At 43.9% G+C, this 11,810-nt stretch overlaps 1 protein-coding gene across 1 annotated transcript in view; it reads left to right on the top strand.

The window, feature by feature from the left end:
• LOC119455551 (homeotic protein antennapedia-like) overlaps nucleotides 1-11,810 on the top strand; it is a 312,907-nt gene that overhangs the window by 92,760 nt on the left and 208,337 nt on the right. Inside the window, exon 5 of the mRNA XM_049668865.1 lies at nucleotides 8,670-8,757. The gene's annotated coding sequence lies outside the window, so the exon portion shown is untranslated. The remainder of the gene's footprint in view (nucleotides 1-8,669; nucleotides 8,758-11,810) is intronic.

Genomic DNA, 11,810 nt, shown 5'->3' with positions numbered 1-11,810 from the left:
CAAAATCACTTTTTAGATATACTTGAGATTCACATACGAAACGATGTGGTGGGTGGCATATGTAACGACAATGGCACATCGGCCAGGTTCTACTCATACTCTCACCACGCCTGATATACTCTGAAACCAAGAACATTGGAAAAAATAGACAGCATAAATCACGTGCTGCAGGCATGGGAATAAAAAAAGCACGCGGAAAAATAAAAGAAATCAGGAGTATATGCAGAATTGGGATGTGCGCTTGAGAACTCGGTAAATTGTGCTCCGCTGCAGTATCGCCGCGTCTTACGACAGCTGTAGGAACCACCTCGAAGTAGCAGCGTGCGGCCAGCTGGCTCCGTGACACTGGTTGTTGTGGGGACGCAGCACCAGCTGGCAAGAAAGAGACCTCGACGGGGGCACGAACCACGCACTCTTCTTCCAGCGAAGGAATGCGCCTTCTCTGATAACAAACAGCCCTTCGCTGCAAGAATGGCTTGTGGTTCATACGCGCGCATCCAGGAACTGTCGTGCTCTGCATAATGCAAGGGTGAGAGAGTCTTGTGAAGGGAATGCATGTGTGTCAGGATGCTCAAATCTTTCACGAAAATATACGGACTATCGCGCTTCATAACGACAAAGTAATTTTAAAAAATGACGCCAAATGACTTCAAAACGATGACGGTAGTAAGTGAGGTAGTGTATAGTCGCACGTCGTCTATACTTTATATCAAGTAGCCGTGGGTTTGTAGTCATTTGGCATCGGCTGTTTGATAGTACGTCTAAATAATCCTGCCCAGAGCTTTAGCTCCATCTGTGCGCCTGGAAAGCCATGTTTTGGTGATGCACATTGTAAATTACGGAACTCCACTTCTGAATCGTTCCTGTGTTATTTCTGAGTTCGCGAGCCCGGACTGACTGCATGGTTACGGTATGTGAAAGTCAATTTAAAGTTGAGTTCACAGAGATTTACGCGAACTGTTTATCACTTGCATGGATATCACTCTTTTTCCTCGTGAGCTGAAACGCAGGGTTTGCTGCGATTGAGCAGTTAGTCACTCGGGATTTCTCACTGTTACGCGTGGCTTGATATTCTGCGTACCACGAAAACAACGTTCTATGATGAGTTACCCCCGACAGCAAAAAGCTTTAGTAGGACTTAGCGTGTGACAAGCGAAGTGCAAAAAGCACTTTATTACAGTAACGGATCATTAATAAAATTCAAGGCTCCTGTGTATGCTTTCCCGCCAGACCGTTACGCAGCTGCCCTAAATTGTAGACTAAGCGGTGAACTCGCGTGTAAATAAAAATTTTAGTGCTCTGAAAATCTTTGCTGTCGGATGCGCATTCAAGAATACATTGTCAAATGGCACTTGTCTCTCAGCGGTCAAACCATGGTGAACTCTTGACAAGACAAAAATGTTTATGTGATTTCAAACGTTTCCTTCTTAACGATTTTCTAGACTTTGAGACGTTCAAGGAAATTATTTGCCACTTGTTCACCACTATACATCATTCACATGGTCAAATTTGGAAGGAAACAACTACAGAGTTAGTTTACTCCTAAGCATCCCGGCTGGTTTAATGGCACGAACGGGGAAGCTAGAAGAGTTTTGCATACGCGTCTTATTTTTGCCTCTAAGGGCTTAATTCCACGCAGGTCACGCATCATCCTTTCGCCCATACACCGAATCACCGCACAAGCCCGACTCCACTATTCCGCGCACTCGTTCGCGATCGGTTAGAGCTGTTGACAGCGCGTCCTCGTGCGGCGGTATCGCGTCGGAACCGCACGTAATACCGTCAAACGGCCACATCGTATAGCGCACTGTATATATACACTGGGGATATGAACGGCTTTGGCTGTTCAAAGCAGCTAAAGTAAATACGAAGGCGAGCGCAAAGAAAAGAAAAGGAAAGAATCGGTTGTAAAACACCCTGTTTATGGGCCGTTTCCGAAGTTTATGAGACAGGCAAGGGCTGCCTTGCCTGAAGGGCCGCTCACCGCCTCCCGCTCGGAGGCAGAGGCAGGGCTTTCTGGCCCGTGTCGCTGGGGGTTGCCCGAACTTGACCTGGTGGCTCCGTCACAGCTCCAGCTTTACTGCGCTGCTTTGCCGTTGTGGTCGACGCTGTGGCCGCCCGTGTTACCTGCGTAATCGCACAGAAATAAGGGTTGTAATGGGAGGATTACAGTCGCAGCATTTCTACAGGCTTACCGTGATGGAATGAAATGACCACTTACGAAGGACATATAACCAGAAAGAAAAGAAAGGTGAACGCGGTAAAGAAGCGACTTTTGACTGATCTAGCTTTTTTTTCGTTGTTATTGAAATGTAAATAGAAGGATGAGACCTACCCCCCTCATAATGGCGACGACTGCTCTTTTGCACTTAACTTTAAGAAAATAATATTATAAGATAAGAAACGTCGCAAGTTCGGAAAATGAAGTAGTCCGCTTTCTCGTAGTCACATCTTTTTTTTTTCTTTCAATTTATCCCGCTCCCTGTATTCCACTTGAGACAGTGAAAAAAAAAAAGTTTAATTATTGGGTTTAACATGCTCAAAGTGTACAGTGGGGTATAATGTATGCGGTAGTCGAGGGCTCCAAGTTCATTATGGTCACTTGTTTGTTTTTTTTTTTTTTGTTTTTTTTTTACTAAAAAAATTTAACGTTCACCCAAAGTATGGTACACGGGCGTTCCTTTTTTCAATTTTTCAGATCGACCCAATAACAATGCGGCCTCTGTTCACGGGAATCGAACCCACGACCTTGTACTCAGTAACGTGATGCCATAGCGCCTGTGGTACCGCGGCCGGTTGAGAGAGTGGAAGCTTGCAAATTTACTGGAAACATTACTGAAAGCACGAACCCACTATGTATACCACGATTCGTGATCCAGTTCCAGGTGGCCTCTGTTCAAATGGGCGGCACTGACTGACGTTGATTTTGCACGTCACACTGGCGCGAGTAAATGCCCCAATCGTCAACACTGATAGGCCTTTCTTCGTTTGCTTATGCTACGGTAATGTGACAACCCCTGCTCGGCATAAAAATTCTAACAACGTAAAGGGTCCAAAAACATACAGGTTCCCATCGTATTTTCAGTGGGGAAGGTGGGAGTTATCCGTTCAGAATGTTTCCCCTTTCATCCGAAGCATGAGAACGTTGGAATATGAAACGAAGGTGCGAAATATTAATATTTAGCCGTAGGCTAAAAAGTATTACAAAACGCACGCGTTCCTGAATTTCGAGCGAGTCATTATACTGTACAGTGAACTAGATTTATTTTAGAACACCTGAAACTGCCTCGAAGAAAGTGAACAAAATGCACTAACCTCGTAGCAAATCATTCTCTGTAAGCCGTTATAAACATTCGGTTCTAGTCATTCAGACAGAAGTGCCTCAAGCGGGACAGCGCAGTTTATGTGCGAAATATATGTTGTTACATGCTCGGACGAAGCAGCATGAATGTGGACATCATAACGTGCATCAGAAGTCACACATCCTAAATATTTGAAACCATGCGGGGGTGCGTTCTTTATGCATGTCGTTATTATTCACCTTGCCAGAGTCTCACATGCCGCGCAATTTAATTTCACAGAGACATTTAAAATATACCTTCAACCTACTAGCCATACCAAGTAATGAAATAAAGTAATCAAACACATTCGATACAAGCTTCGCAGCGTTTTTTCTTTAATTTCACGCACTATTCGGTCAAGTCGGCGCTTGGCGTTTAAGAAAGAAAGAAGAAAAAAAAAGGGTAAAAGAAAGGCGTAGACTAGACGAAGGCGGGTAATTCTATAGATAGGGCTAGAATTCAGGCCAATATTAGCCGCCGCGTTGTGTTTTAGGTTCCCTGATAGAGCGAAATATGAACTGCATGCTCTTGTCTCAAACTGCAAACAATTTTTCTGAGAAATTAGATCACAGGAATATGTTTATCCGGTTTTCGCTCAATCGATCTTCTTCCTAAGTTCCGAACAACGGCAAGAGAACCTCAGATAAGGTTGCCAAGAGCATTTTCATGTTCCGCGGGCCTTGACCGCGGATACCGCCTACTGAGCCGTTGAGGCGTTGCTAACGGCGCAAACATCGGTATCGAACGCCACTATACAAGGAGTCGCAAACAGATGCACACGCAGCCAGTGCACCAAGAGGCCGCGCAGCGTCTTTTCGGCGAAGAAACGAATTAAGAAAAAAAAAAACTGTTGCAGGGGCAGCGCCACTCCTCGGCGCGGTCTGGTACTTATTGCCAGGTTCTTCACGACTCCCTTCGTAGATGGCGACGCCGTCGTGTTTTGCGAGCTTTCCCGCTTCTCCGCATGGGGTCCCCTCGTCGCCTGACTCAGCAGCTTTGCGAAAGGTGGGAAGGGGGATAGGCGAGTTGCACGGAGGGCGAGGACCGACGGCGGCTCCTCCTTCGTTTTTACCATGTTTTCATTACAGTCGTGTTTGCAACATGGCTGGTGCCAAGGCGATATCGATCATGGACTTTTTTGTCGCGGCACATCGGGGACTTTTGTTTTTAGCCATGGCTCGCATTGACTTGTTCTGTATGAAGTAACAACACACAGCAGAAAAGCCTAGTTTCTTTTCGTTATATCTAAATGCCCATTATGCCCGGTCATATAGGGATGTCCAGAAGGACTTGGCCAATCAAAATGCGTGCATCTTGCCGCAGGTGCAGTACACAGCGCAGGAAGGAACGCTCGTTATTACAGGTGCCCTAAAGTGAGGGGCAGCTTAATGCATAAAACACCATATATTGCATGTATATTCTAGCTTGGTATTGATAATTTTAGCTGCTGGTTATGCTCCGGTTTGTGAAAGGATAACATATATGAAAACAAATATGAATAACCTAATAGTACAGCGGAAACCCGCTAGGTGGAGAGAATATGAATAACGCATCATAGGGTATTCTAAGTACCCTTTAGAACCTTGCTCAGTTGTATGTTCCATGTCGAAGTTTGGAATCAAGTTTACCACTGGGGTGCGATCGTACATATCTGCTCGAGTGGGATCGTGTTCACATGTATTCCCTGCGACTCCAGATTCTAGCTTGGATGCATGCGTGTCTGCAGTGTACGGTATTTTCCTAAATGTTGTGTGAGAGAACATTACCATTTGTCGAATTAACATCTTTGCGCGGAAGGCTCATTTTTCCACTGCGTATATGCATATTTCAGCAATTAATTAAAAGGGAACATGTGTTCTGGCGTTCGTTCCGTTCCTCTACCTGCCTTGCAGATTAGAAAACTGGGTATCATGATGTAGTTGGTGTCTTTGTGTGTTTCCTTGATTAATTTCTGCCTCGAAAGGAAAAATAAATCAAAAAAGAACAATAACGCTTCCTGTGCCACAGTTGAATTCGCGAAGCATTAGGAAAGGTTAAATGCACGAGATTTAATTGCCGCAGTGCCAGCGCATATAAATTTGTGAGAAAAAAAACTATATACATAATGCACTAGAATCGTTTCACAATTCGAAGCAATATCCGCTAAAGAACCATAATTTTCTGCTTTAATTATTTATATATATTTCCTGACGTTCTCCACGTTGACGAGGCGTCTATTTATCACCATATGAGAAATTCTGTTTTCTTAAAAAGAAACTGCCGCGCGCGATGAAGCGATGCAGTTTATCATTTATAAGGCATCTATGCCCTATTTTAGAATGCGCTAGTACCGTTTGGGAGCATGCATCGAGAGGCCCGAAAAAGGAAATTTGTGTGTATTCAGAGTATGCCAGTGCGTTTTATCAGCTCGAAATATATAGAGAAATGTTGAGGTCACGCAATTTAGAACTGCTAAAATGAGGAAGGCAGAAGTATCACTTGAAATAGCTTCTCTTTCTTTCAAACACTGCCAGCGAGGTTAAATATAACCAAAGACGCATATATAAGGCAGCTTTGAGAACGATGTCTGCGAACAACCCCCAGTGTCGTCGTGCAACCAATGATAGCCCACACTGGACATGTCGGTGTAGCAGGAAACACTGACGCCGACAAAATGGCTAGAGAAGCACATCATTCCGCGACTGTCACACTAACTCAATTCACGAGGGCTGAAGTTAACATTAGAACAAAACAATCATGCAAGTCTATTACACAAGCTTATCGATTTGAGGCCAATTCTATGAACAGTCTTCTGTGTAGAGTTGACCCCAATATACAAGTTCCGATCTCTGCTGGTGGGGGCCGTGACATAGACTCTCTGGTTAATCGTATCAAGTTAGAAGTGGTGTTTACACATAGCTTTTTGTATTGTATACATCGTTCAGCTATACCTTGTTGCACGTTCGACTATTTATGTGAGAATGTAAAACACGTTCTATTAAGCTGTCCTAAATTTTAACCGCAAAGATGTGCTTTGTAGACAACGTTGATGAACCTTGATAATCGTCCTTTCTGCATTGAAAAATAATTGCTTGGGCCATGGGATAAGAGATTATTACAGCGTTCAGCTCTAAAAGCGTGAATAACCATCTTTACTCAAAGTTATATTTTATCTATGTATTAATAATATTTATGTATTACTTTGAGTGATTGTTATGGTCGCAGAATTCTGTGTGGGTTATAGATTGATTTGTATGCTGTTTTCTTTTCTGTATTGACTGTTGTTCTTTAAGTATGTTTATGAAATGTGCTTTATTGCAGATAGTTTGTTTTATCATATCTTTCGTGAGATCATCCGTTGCTCATTGAACAATCTATTTGTGGAAAAGCCGGTGACACAACAGTTGGCAGCATTTCCAATGTCATCAGAATAAATTGCTTACACTCGCCCACACCGATCTGTTCCACTTTTCTTGCTCTCCTCAGATTATGTAGTTATAGGATAGGCTACCGAATATTGAGCAGGAAAGCAATGTATAAATGTATGTGAACTCTAATTCTGTTAGAAAAGTACTTCGATGAAACGGCTCTTGCTTTTTAGTTGACCATTTGTGAAATATATATGTAGTCTGTATTTCTGCTTCTTTGCAGCCTTCTTGTAATTCCTCAACGGAAGATCACTAATATGACTATATATATATTCCTGCGAAGACGACTGCATACAGTTTGATTTCTTTAATTACCCGTTCAAGGGCTTCTTAATGTTTATCTTGTTAACAGTTCTATCCCTTACGCGCTGCACAATCTTACGATACACACTAAATGCAGTATGTCGACAGCTCAGTCGCCCGTGTGTGATAGTTTCAAGTTGATATTACCTACTTGGTCGTAGTTACCGTTGTCCAGTTTAAGTTTGTTATACTATCAGTAATTGTTTCTTTCAACCTACAATATCGTAGCTTGAATACGTGAGCAAAATTTGTATCATTTGCGTGTGAATTTGTGGCGACATTTAAGTATTAGCCTTATTTATGATTTGTTCTATCATAAAATAACTGTTTCTCTTGAGGCCGTCGGTTATCTCCGACGCGATACGCAATATCAGTCACTTTTACGACGTGTAATGAAAAGTCATTCAATTTCGTTACTTTATTTTTCGGCAGTTTGGATTGCATTTGCCCTATGTTTCTTAAAATTGCGGTTGACGGACCTCAGCGGACCGTCGATATGACTCGTCTGTCGGGATACCTGTACCGACGCGTCACCGACCAGCGCTGCCCATTTTTCAAAGTGCTGTGTGGAGGAATCTGACGATAGATTCGCTTCGACATGTCTGTGAAGTTCTGTCCCCATGTTGATACAGATCAAATAGGAGACAAGATAAAAGGCTGCTGTTGAGCTGGACTTAATAAAAATCGACTTAAGGAACATTTAAAGAACATGATGAAAGTGGGCATTCTCCTCAGCTCAAGCGTCCCTAATCACTTTCTTCATTAGTTATGTATTGTGAGCGACACAAAAACCAGCTCGAACGCAGTCATGGAATTTTCATGTCATCATAATCGTCACCCTGATCAGCTTATTTATTCCACTGCACATGACTAACTACTGTGCTTCGTAAATTTCCAGTGAATCGGGTCCTGCGTCTGCTGAATATCTGATGTCTCTAAATTTCTATTCTAATGAACGCATCTAATTTACGGCCCCTGCCTCGTTACATGGCCCCCAATTCATTTACACACATTCTCTTACCCTGATTATCGCCTGTTATCTGTTGCATACGCATTACTTCAGCTATCCGACTGCGCTTCTCCCTCGTAATCTCAACTACAATACAATCCAACCGCATCCTGCTAATGTAATATTTGTTTACTAGATATCGCTACTGCTTGACCTCGGCTTCGTTTTCATCATTATGACGTCCTCAAAGGGTCTTTAAATGAAGTGTGAGTGGTTCCGAGTCTATTAACATGTAATGTTTGAGAACCACTACCTCAACCGATGTTGGCGACCTCTGTTTGCTTTACACATAGCATTCAGCAAAAACCCAATTGGACATTTGTGTCTAGGCAAATGCGCACTTGTATGTGGACACTGATCCGCCTTGCCATTTCCTCATTACGGTGCAGCGCGTTGTGAATAAGTTATGCGTCATTTCTGACAGGAACTAATTAGATGGCGCGAATTTAACATAGAAAGACAATGATGTTCATGTTTCCAAAGGCATTTTTTGCATCACTAGGCGCTGACTCATTATCGTTGACAGGAAATTTGTGGTCGGGCGAGCGTTGTAAAGTTGTGTTCGTGTACAAGCGGATTGCCCTAAACGTTTCTTATATTCTATTGCAGCCGTGTCGAGGTAATAGGCGCTTCGTCAAGGTCCCAGCGTGGGCTCTTGATCACCGACGATGTAACAGGGCCAGTCGCCATCATCCATGTAAGTATAGCATCCACTAAAAAAATGCACCTGTGTTTTGCCACTTGTACGTTGAGGACATTCTAGTAAGAGCAGTATAGGCTACTTGTCTTTGAAAACACCCGTCGTATCCTATATATCTTAATTTGGTGGTGTTTTGTAAGACGCGAACAGATAATAATCTTAGGCATGAATTCATATTAAACACGACGCAAAAGAATTAGCGTTATTGGGCTTGTCATTATATTGTCCAAATAGTATATTAATGCCAATATATTTGACGCTAACCGATAACACGAGGATGCTCGCCCATCGCTCTCCATTTTCGATCGTTTGGTACGCGTAACCGTTTCTTCATGCCTGTAGTGATGAATAGGTGTGAAGGTATGACCCAGCGACTGCTCTATGTCGAGCCGGTTTTCTGGTGTTACAGGACTGTAATTGAATAGAAAGCTGGTGCGCACTGTTTTCGACTTCTTGCAGCATGCACATGTTATTTCTAGGCGCACGTTGTTTATTTGAGCACAAAGACTTTCATTCGTTTAACGTGTAAGCGCAAATATCCCCTCTTAGAATAATGCTGCTGGCTGTTTGAAGCGGAGTATACTACGGTTACAATGTGTGTTCTGCCTGAAAAAGAACATCGGTCATAAGGGTGTGAACTGAATTGTCCCTTCGTTCACTTTCCTCATCATTTATACTAAAGTTGTTCTTTTTTGTTTCTGTGAGCGTTCTTGCTGCAATGTAACTTCTTCTATCTGGGCACTACTGCAGGAAAATATATCTTGGTATTGCTCATAAACTTCAACAATAAGAAAGCAAACCATGAGGTACATTGTTTTTAATCACGACTATATGAAGCCACCAGCGTGGAGGTTATGGGATCGGCTGCCACCGGCGGCAATTAACTTTTAGTCAACTTTCATTTTCCCCTTTCCTCATTATTTTCTACATTTCAATTTCAACCGCAGCTAATTGGCCCTATGCTTTTCATGGCTTCATTGCCCGTTGGCTTTATATGATCGAATACTTTCGTATGCATTTCAAGCTGACCGAAATTTGTTCGTTGCGGGTTGCTGACGGGCACGGACCGACTGTTTGCGCCACTCATGCTTGTAAATTTCATTGCTTCATCAAACAAAGGATGTCGCGCTCGTTGTACGGCAGTGCGTGCCTGCGCTATTCCAACTCTTTTCTACGCCGACTGCGTCCATGGACATTTGCCAGCTCGGTAAACTGGAAAACAGTAGTAGTAGTAGTGCCGTCGTGTCTCCGAAGCAGGCGGCTGTCGCGGAGTATAGGAGTGCCCTCGTGCCTCTTTCATCCAGGTGGCGATCGCGGTAAAGTGTTTTGCGTGTCTCTTAACAGGCAGAGGCGACGTTTGAATGAGCTTCGCAACAAAAGGACAGTTACTCGAGTACCCGGCGAGCGAGGCAAAGGGTGGAAAAGCAAACTCTCCTCCAAAATAGCGCATACGCAAACGGTAACTCACTTGCAAAATTCTTAGTGTGTCTGCGCCGCCGCCGCCACCGCTTCACGGGAACTAGACGCATCATCATCCATTCGGCGGCGTGAGCCGCCCGGTCGCACCCGGCGAAGCTCCCTAGGTTGCCGGGACGCCGGTCGAGACGGGTCACGTGGCGGGTGCGGTCCAATGAGAGCCGCCGACGCGTACCTGGCAATTTTGTTTTTCTTGCTACCCCACGCAAAGAGCGAGGACCGGGCGGGAGAAACAACCGGTGGCCCAGCGGCGGCTGGCGTGGGGATAATCTGTCGTACCTAGAGGGGTGGCGTTGCGCCTGCGACGCTCTCTCTCTCTCTCGCTCACGAAGGCCTGCACAAAGGAAAACGTGCGTGCGTAGTCAGTCTCGCGTATCACTTCTTCGGCGCAGCACGCGAGTCGGATTACGCGAACAGAGCGCACGTGCTTCTCTTTCTGCGCGGTTTACCGTTGCCACAGATGTTTGAACGAAGCATTGTGGCCAGCTAGTGATTTCAAGGCTAGCCTGTCGGTGTGTTTCTGAGCGTGCCATTTTTTTTTTCTTAGCCGTTGTTTTATCTGTGTGTTGTCTTGCTTCCTAGGAGAACTAGGTCGACTTCCTGGTGAAACGATGCTATCTGGGTACACAGTTATAATTCATTGCTTATATTTTATTTTAGAAATGAAGAAGACGAAGGAAATAAAACAGCCAGTGCTCTTAAGACATGCTTGCATGTGAATCATTCTGCGTGGTGATAAATGACTCACGCTTAACTGTAGGTCCTCTATCATCTGTTTTTACAGCCTCGCAAAAATTCATGTTAGCTTGAGAACGAGAACCGAATCTACAGATGACCAGTAACTAGATCGTGCTCTAGTTGTCCGATTTTTTTTTACCAGTATTTAGGGCATAAAGACTGATGTTCGGCCCTGAATGCAGGGGCAAGCTGTGGTGGAGTTTTAACAGATGTCGTACCTACAATACCGACAGGCTATATGTATACGAAAAGAATGTTCTGGGAAGGAGTCAAGCGCAGGGCAATGTATATTTACTGCCACGTTGACTATACACGTTGCTTTGTTGCATACCAACGGAGTAACTGGATGTTTCCTTGGGTGCACTTGCGCGTTTCTTTTTTTTTTCTTGTTTCCTTAATTTTTCAATCACCGTATTCCCCTTCCGCCTTGCCCGTCATCTTGAACACACAGCAATGGCCTGTTTACATTGGTATGCGACACAGAGCCAGCCTGAACGCCCATGTTTTGGCAGCTGTTCTTGCATTGTACATTACCACTCATTGCGGGGCGTCGGTTTAAGATATCGGCAGGAGCGAGTTCGAAAATTGACTGAGCCCTCTTCAACACTGTACTTAAATCTATAAAAGTGTATAGGCGTTTTTCTTTCAAGTCTACATGTTGTCCTATATTAAAAGCCTGTGGACTCATTGTCTTCTCCTTTCTGTCAGCTGATGTCGATTTACCGCAAACAATTTTTTTCAGAAGTATACGGACTGCATAGACAAAATGGAATGTACATTGTTAAAAGAGTTTTCCCTGTAGACAGTACATAGACTTTACTGAGCCAAGAACGACG

Source organism: Dermacentor silvarum, chromosome 6, assembly GCF_013339745.2.
Source record: "Dermacentor silvarum isolate Dsil-2018 chromosome 6, BIME_Dsil_1.4, whole genome shotgun sequence".
Lineage (NCBI taxonomy): Eukaryota > Metazoa > Arthropoda > Arachnida > Ixodida > Ixodidae > Dermacentor > Dermacentor silvarum.
This window is presented reverse-complemented; position numbering and strand designations above follow the sequence as displayed.